Source organism: Camellia sinensis, chromosome 4 (genome assembly GCF_055761805.1).
Source record: "Camellia sinensis isolate YWXY chromosome 4, ASM5576180v1, whole genome shotgun sequence".
Lineage (NCBI taxonomy): Eukaryota > Viridiplantae > Streptophyta > Magnoliopsida > Ericales > Theaceae > Camellia > Camellia sinensis.
In genome coordinates this window covers 145,047,062-145,056,178 of record NC_138964.1, presented here as the reverse complement: position 1 = coordinate 145,056,178, position 9,117 = coordinate 145,047,062, and the positions used below count along the sequence as shown (strand labels likewise).

The 9,117-nt window shown below is 33.1% G+C and overlaps 1 pseudogene; it reads left to right on the top strand.

The window, feature by feature from the left end:
* Positions 1-4,573: 4,573 nt before the first annotated feature.
* Positions 4,574-8,408, top strand: LOC114273839 (cell division cycle protein 48 homolog; annotated as a pseudogene).
* The last annotated feature ends 709 nt before the right edge of the window (positions 8,409-9,117 follow it).

Below are 9,117 nucleotides of genomic sequence, written 5' to 3'. Positions count from 1 at the left end.
TTGACTGTAACTAATACTCGAAAACAACTTATTCAGAATTTAAAAATTTTCTTCATTAAAACAAAAAAATAGACTTATGTAACAGAGAAAAGGTAGAAAATTTGAGAAATCGAAGGAAATAATAGATATAGAAAGAATATTGTACTCCGGCGACTATTTTTTGTTTAGATCTAGTTGGATCTCATGTAGATTTACTCATCAGATTTGAGTAGATCTACTCATCTTCTTCGTTGTTGGTAAGGATGAAGTTACGAGTTGATGTTGATGGTTGGTGGTTGCCAGTGAACCCCAATCAATGGTGGTCATTGGTCACCGGTGACTATATATCAGAAAGAGAAAGAGAATAAAAAAGATGTGATCACCAGTCGTTATCCATGACAAAGAAAATGAGAGGAAAACACAAAAGAAAGAGAGAGAAGAAAACGCAAAGAATGAGGCAAAAAGTAGAGAGAGAGAGAGAGAGGGGAAAAGTAGGACTTTTGGGTCTACTCAAAAAGTTGTTGGATTAAATAGTATACACATATTTCAAACATGACCTATAGGTAATTTTCCCTAAAATTAAAATTATTAAAATAAATAAATAATTTAACTAAATTTATTATATATAAATTTTCAAATAATACTTTTATAAAACAATAGAATTAAAATTATTAAAAATAAATATTTAAAATTAAAATTATGCTTTTATAACATATATCATAATACTATAAAATATCGTTTTGAAAACAAAAAATTTAGGATTTTTTACCAGCTGGTCCCAATAATTGAATCTATTACCCATTAGGTCCTAAGTTTCTATCTCATGCACCAAAAAGTCCTGTTATATTTTTTTTATCTCAATTTTGCCCCTGCTATTATACTGTCAGAGCCATTGATGAATTCGTTAGTGTTAGTAAACATAAGAACTACCTCTGTGGCCTTTGGATTTGAGAGAGATGGCGTTAGATCTGAGAGAGATCAAAAAACTCAACATGAATGGAGATGGAGTGTGTTGACATTGACGAATTTCAGAGCCATTGATGAGTTCGTTGGTGTTGGTGAACATGAGAACTGTCTCTATGGCCCTTGGATTTGAGAGAGACGATATTAGATCTAAGAGAGATCAAAAAAATCGATATGAATAGAGATGGGTGTGTCGACATTGATGAGTTCAGAGCTCTATATTGTTTAAAGTAGTGATAAATTTGTTAAAACCAGTGATAAATTTATCACTGATGAATTTGTTAAAAAAATTACAAATAGTAGACTTGATTTGAGAAAGAGAGGAGGCATCATAACAAATTTATCACTGAATTAAGTAACAAATTTATCGCTAAATTAAGTAACAAATTTATCAGATCCGTTACACGTCTGTAGAAGATCAACAACACCTTTCAATGCATTAATTGGACACTTTGCATCCCAAATCGGTGATAGAGAAAGATGGTGACAATGACGATGTCGAAGATAGTAGATTGGTAATGGAGGAAGATGGTGGCAACGACGATGTCGAAAATGGTAGATCGATGATGGAGCTAGCAAATGAATAATGGGATAGGAGCACCGGTGATAGCAACGAAGAAGAAGATGATGATGGTTGGTGATAGAAGAGGAGGAGGAAATGGTGTGTCAGTGACAAAAATATGAGAGAGAGAGAGAGAGAGAGAGAGAGAGAGAGAGAGATGTGTTTGGGATTACGGTAAAATACTCAACTGAATGTAAAAGGTAAAAATGGAGGATGGGCTAAATTATTTTGGGTCAGGACTTTCTAATAGTTAAGTTCGGTCCAAAGGACTGGCCTGTAACTCTCCCCAAAATTTAACCCAACGGGTCAACTAGTGGTAAATATATAGTATAAGAAAAATGTATGGCCAAGGGAGGGATTGGTGAAACATTGATTTATCGTGGTTGCCACATTGTTGACCGCAGTTGTCAACCTTCTCATCAGACGACTGACCGAGTGACCAACTAGACGACTGATAACATGAATTTCAAACCATTCAAGCCAAACTCAAATTCGAATTACGCAGTATTGTTGATAACATAAAGTACCGTTGGCATAGTACGTACGAACTAATACGTCCACGTCGTCCACACCCAACACCTAAAAGATAACACGTACCCACAAAAAGTTAAGAAAAAAGCGTCTGGTTACCCTTTCTCCCAAGGACTCCTCTCTTCCAGTTCCAAGTCAGTCTCTCTCTCTCTCTCTCTCTCTCTCTCTCTCTTTCTCTCTCTCTCTCCTCTCTCTATAGGCCTGTTTGGTAAGACTTATAAGCTGCTTATTTCAGCTTTTAGCTTAATTTAAGTTAAAATATTGTGTTTGGTGCAGCTTAAGTTAACCAGCTTATAGCTTAAATCAAGCTATTTCTCAGCTTATCTCAAAAGCTGGTCAGGGGGTGCTTAAATTTTTGACTTAAGCGCACAGCTGGTGTGGGGGGCTAAAATTACTTAAATGCCCTCGTCAATATCCAAATATTAATATTAATTAAAAAAGAAAAAATTGTATATTACTGAAGAAAAAGAAAAAAAAATCAATATTAATTAAAAAATAAATATTAATTGGTATTAATTATTAATAAATTCATATTGTATATTTTATATTAATTAAAAAATAAAAAATTGTATATTTTTGAAGAAAAAGAAAAAATCAATATTAATTGGTATTAATTATTAATAAATTAATATTGTATACTTTTGTAATGAATTAATTATTAATTGATACTAATTAATAACAATTGTTGATCATTAATATTAATTGAGACTAATTAAGCCATTAATTGATACTAATTAATAATTTTAGTATTAATTGATACTAATTAATTTATAATGGAAAAAAATTGTGACAATAATACTTCCATTACATTTTTATCAAATGTATCAATTTTTATATTAATTGATACTAATTAATACTAATTATATTAACTTTTATTAATGAAATAATTTTTTTTTTAAATTAAAATTGAAAAAAATGACAAAATAATCATTTTTATATCATATCAGGACAGAAAAGATAATTACACAGTAAAAAGTTATTTTACAGCTTATTAACCAAACCCTACTCTGCTGTTTAAATCCATAATCTCACAGCTGTACCAAATAGGTTAACAACTTATGTTCACAACTATAAGCCATAATCTGTTAAGTTATAATCTATAATCACTTTTTTACAGTTCTACCAAACGGGGTCATATAGGGGGTGTTTGTTTAGACTTTTTTTAGCCAACTTATAGCTTTTAGTTTTTGAAAAGTTATTTTGAACTACTTAGTTAAACTTATTTTAAACAGTTTCTTATTCTAACAATTTATTTTAACTAAAAAAACTAATTCTGAGAAGCTGCTCACCCCTTACTTCTGATTATCAGTTTCGGCTGTGAACATGTTAATTTATGATTATATTCTTAAATTTTTTATTTTTTTATTTTTTTAAAAATAGAAAATGACCCAAATGGACTATATATTATTATTATTATTTTTTATGAGAAATGTAGACAAGTAGTGCATAACAAAAAAAATAAAAGTTAATTGAAAAAACTACTTCACAGCTTATTTAACAAACATGACTCAACAACTTAAATCTATAATCCAATAGTAACACTAAACAGATTAACAGCTTCCTATGAAGCATAGATACTTCAAATAGGGTGACGTATTCGTATCGTATCCGTATCGGATACTGATACTCCTTGGATACTCGCGGATACATATCGGATACTTATTAAAAGTATCGAATGCTTCTTAATTATTTTTTCATTAATTTTGGAGTATCGGATACTTAATTTTGAAGTATCGGATACTCAATTTTGAAGTATCGGATACTCTAAGTCATGTTTACTTGTTTTATGAAATTAGAATTGTAACATTTCTTGCATAGTAATATAATATAATATAATTGCAAGTATAAATATAAGAATATTCTTCTAATACTTTGTTAAGTTCTTCGATAAGAAGAGCATAGTGAGTTAAATAATAGAATTTATCAAATTGATGTATCCGAATTATTTTATGCATGTCCTTATATAACTACATAGAAAGTAAGAATTAATAAGAGAATAACAATGGTAAAATTAAACATCAACAAATAAATAAGCAAGTAAACTTGAATATAATATTTTTCACTAATGTCAAAAGAAAAAGCATAGGGACAAGTTGTGAATTGTTCTATTATTGTAATATAAATATATTAAACTTGATATTGAAATAAAATATTTGCAAGACCTATTAAAAATTTAAAAAGTAAATAAGCCACTAACTTAAATTAATACAAAATTCTTGAATATTAGTATTTTACATTATAAAATTACATTGTGGTTTCTCAGCGTTCTTTAGTTTATGTGTAACTCACTATTAATCATTTTAAATAATATATTTTTCACAAACGTATCCTAGCCGTACCGATATTAGGTTTTGTCGTATCGTCGTATCCGTATCGTATCGTATCCGTATTTATATTTCCTAATCTAATTAAAGTCATAATTTATAATTTGTTAAGTTATAATCTATAATCTGTTTTAATAGCTAAACCAAACCGAGACGTAACCAGAATCAATCTCTCCATTGAAACCCTACCAAAGCTCTCTCAGAGGTAACAACAATGGCGGACGCAACCTCATCCACCCCTGATGTCCAGCTTCCTCTTTCCGATTCGTACGCTCTTTCATCACACCCCCCCCCCCCCCCTCCCAGTAACAACAATGGCGGACCCAACCTCGTCCACCCCTGATTTCCAGCTTCCTCTTTCCGATTCGCACGCTCTTTCATCACACACTTTCCTCACTTTTTCGTGTTCCCCGCCCCCCACCCAAAATATATATAGTTGATTTTGGGGTTACTGTGGAGCATTTGGGTTGGCCTTGTTTGGGCTTTATTTGGAGTAAAGTAACCGTTGTGAATCTATACCGTACTTGTCGTGTATAATGATGTGATAAGTGTATCAAATATTTAAATGGGTATGAAAAAGTAACTTGAAACTAGTTCAGAGCCAACCCAGTTGTGTTTTATGTGCTTAGTTGAATCAAACCTTTTGTTGAATTCTTGGTTTAAGCTATGTTTGGATTTTGGGTTTGTGGAGGGAAAAAAACAAGTTTTGGGTAGGAAAAATATAAGAAAATAGATAGGTATTTTGTCCCAAAAAAAAGGGGTCAAACTTCAATTTAGCCTGTCGCATGGTTTCGGCCGGGTGCGATTTATCTAATTTTTGAAATTACCACATAATTTGTGGACTGAAAGGCATTGGTATGTTAACAATTTAATGAAAAAACTAAAATATCCTATATAGATAGATATTTTGTCCCCAAAAGAAAAGACTAAAAGAAGAAAAAGCCTAAACATTCATTTGGTTACTCATAAAAAATGAGAATTTTAAATGTGCTGGGAGGGTTTTTAGTTGTTCTGTATGTAGAAACATTTTAATGTTGAATCCCTTAAACAAAAACAGGGGAGTACTTGTCATTATGGAGTGTTTTGAAAAAGTTGGTAAAAAGTTAATTTTTTGATTTTTTGACTTTTTTAATAATTTTTTTGACAAAAAATTGAATTATTTTGGATAAAAAAGCTGACTTTTTTTTGGTTAAAAAGCCTAAAAAGTCAAAAAAACTAGCTTTTTACCCTTATTGCCAAAATGCTCCTATGTGTTTGGATATGTTGTGTCAAGAACTGAAGCCTCTCAGGAAACTCCAATTTTTTATATTTTTTATCATGCTTTTGAAGCCATGTTTTTATCAATCATATTTCTAGGGATTGGAGAGCGAATGTGAGAATGTATTTTCTTTTTCCTTTTCGTTCTTTATTTATTTTTTAATTATCTTGGCAGACTTCTTGGCTGTCTCCCTCTTGTACTTGATCCTTCTTCATTTTAATGAATTTTTTCGATGTCACGGAAATTAAAAAATGTTTTTATTGTAGATTTGAATGATGGAAACTGTAATAAAGAATAGACATCCCTTGGTGTTTTTGAGTAGCACAGAGGATGTTTATTTTGTGGTTATTCTAATGTTTTATATCATAAAAATTAGGGCATTACCTCTAGCAATTTCTGCTCATTTTTTAAAAACTTTTATTTCCTCTACCTAAAATGGTAAATATGTTGGTATATAAAATACATCGCTTCGCTTGACATCTTAGTACCACATAGAATTGGAACCAGTTTGGCGGGTACGGTATCACCTGGTTTCAGCGGGTGCTTGTGCTGTGCGTTTGGCCTGTTTGAGTTTGTGTCAAGTCAAGTCCACACATGATCTGAAATTGACTTATTAATTTTCAACTATTCTTTTGGTCTTTTTGCCTTTTGTTTTTTGTGACTTTTGTATGCTCTACTTCAAGATAAACGTATCTGTGCATGCATATATGTTTATATGTAGTAACTTTGAGGTTCAACAGATTGGTTCAGTGGGTAATTGTTTACATTCTTTCTTTTTCAGAGAGCCATTAGGGTTCTCGTATGAGTTTGTTGTTTTCCTTTTTCTTGCCATTTTTACTAAAAAAAAAAAATTATCTGTTACATTAGGAAAAGTAATAAGAAAGATTATTCCACCACAATTCTGGAGCGCAAGAAATACCCCGACCGTCTAATCGTTGATGTAGCTATAAATGATGATAATTCTGTGGTCTCAACACACCCTGCTAAAATGGAACTGCTTCAATTGTTTTGAGGAGACACAACTTTAATCAAGGTGATTTTCTTCTTCTACTTTTCTGTGTATGGTTGGATTAATCTGTACAAGTTTTTGAACAAACTGACTTTTACAGGGGAAGAAACAAAAAGATACAGTTTGCATTGCTCTTGCCGATGAACAATGTGAAGAACCTAAAATCAGAATGAAAAAAGTTTTTCGAGCTAACCTTAGGGCTCGTCTTGGAGACATTGTATCAGTCCACCGGTGTCCTGATGTGAAGTATGGAAAGCGGGTTCACATCCTTCCAATTGATGACACTATTGAGGACCTCACCGACAACCTCTTTGATGTATATTTGAAGCGTAAGGCTACACAATGTTTATAATCATTGTCATTTCTTCTATTTTTTGCTTCTATACATATTTTTGTCACCTTTTAATGCATCTCCGATGTTACTGGTGAGGAAGGGTGATCTTTTCCAAGTTAGAGGTGGAATGCGAATTGTTGAATTCAAAGTAGTTGATACAGACCCTGGTGAATACTGTGTTGTTGCACCAGATACAGAGATCTTCTGCGAGGGAGAACCCATAAAACGTGAGGACGAGGAGAGATTGAATGAAGTTGTTTATGATGATGTTGGTGGTGTAAGAAAGCAAATGGTTCAGATCCACGAGCTAGTAGAGCTTCCTTTAAGGCATCCACAGCTCTTCAAGTCAATTGGTGTAAAGCCTCCAAAAGGTATCCTGCTTTATGGTCCACCTGGGTCTGGAAAAACACTAATTGCAAGAGCTGTAGCGAATGAGACAGGTGCATTTTTCTTCTTGATAAATGGCCCTGAAATAATGTCAAAGCTGGCTGGTGAGAGCGAAAGCAACTAGAGGAAGGCATTTGAGGAAGCTGAAAAAAATTCTTCGTCTATCATCTTCATTGATGAAATAGATTCGATTGCTCCGAAGAGGGAAAAGACACATGGTGAAGTGGAGACACGTATAGTATCCCAATTTTTGACTTTAATGGATGGCCTCAAGTCCAGAGCTCATGTGATCGTCATGGGGGCTACCAATAGGCCAAACAGCATTGACCCAGCTCTAAGGAGATTTGGGAGATTTGATCGAGAGATTGACATTGGTGTACCAGATGAGGTGGGAATGTTGGAAGTCCTTCGGCTCCATACAAAAAATATGAAATTCGCTAAAGATGTGAGATTCTAGTTACTGCCTTTCTGTTTCAGTATTCTTAACAATTTGATTTTACTTATGCAATTGATATGCTTATCTTTTTACAGGTTGATCTTGAAAGGGTTGCAAAAGATACTCATGGTTATGTTGGTGCTGATCTTGCTGCTCTTTGTACAGAGGCTGCTCTTCAGTGCATTAGGGAGAAAATGGATGTCATTGACCTAAAGGATGAGACAATTGATGCTAAGTATTGAATTCCATGGCCGTGAGTAATTAGCACTTCATAACTGCATTGGGGGATTCGAATCCTTCTCCCCTTCGTGAAACTGTAAGTCTTGGTGAACTTCTATGCTTCTTAACGTGGCTATTGGTTCTGTTTGGGTGTCATACACTGCTGGAATTTTGCTATATATTTGAAAAACGCCACTAATTCCTTTAGTGACGCTTACCACAAAACACCGAGGACGCGGCTGTCGCTGTAAGTTTATGACGTTTTAAAAACATCGTAAAATTAATATAGGCGGCGTTCATAAAAATGCCGCTAAATGTGGCAGACAACGGTAACATGATGCCACACAGACATTCAGCGACGCTTCAAAAACGTCGTAATAGATTTTTTGTTATTGTAAAAATATAACTATAGTGGCGTTTTGGAAAACGCCGCAATAGATTTTTTTTTTTTAAACTACTAATTTTGTACCCAATAAAACTTTGTATAGACATATTTCTGGGAGATTACTATTCCCTCACATCTATAATAGTACCCAATGTAACATCCTTCCAGAAAAAAATCCAATAAGTTCAATCCCAAAAAACCAAGCAGCCATCTCATACATAGAAGGCAATTAGAATTGTCTTAAAATACAAATTGACTCTCTCTCCTGTAGAATATAAGTTCCAGAATAGAGCAGCAGAAAAATACAAAAATCCCTGGAAAGAACTCCACTAATTCAACAAAATAGAAAGTCAAAGCATCTATTCTAGAATGAGAATAAACTCACTCAAGTTCTAGATATCCATTGCATAAGTCTTCCAAAGTTAATTCTAATTTCCCAATTGTCTAGCCATTGGCTTTCTAAAAAAATTGTGCAAAACATAAACATTAATGTTTTGACATCTATGAACTATACCCAATATAAATTTTCAAAAGGCCAATTCCAACAATAACTGATGTATCAGGGATATTAGCCAACACAAATACTGCAAAGAATAAAAATTAGAGGAACATCCAAATTCACCAGTGCTTGAACAGGTCTGAGCTTCGGTTTCTCTGTTTTCGCAGAAATTCCTGAGGCGATGTATTCATGTTTGGCTAGTAGTCGCTGCAAGTCATCATTCAGTGCAAG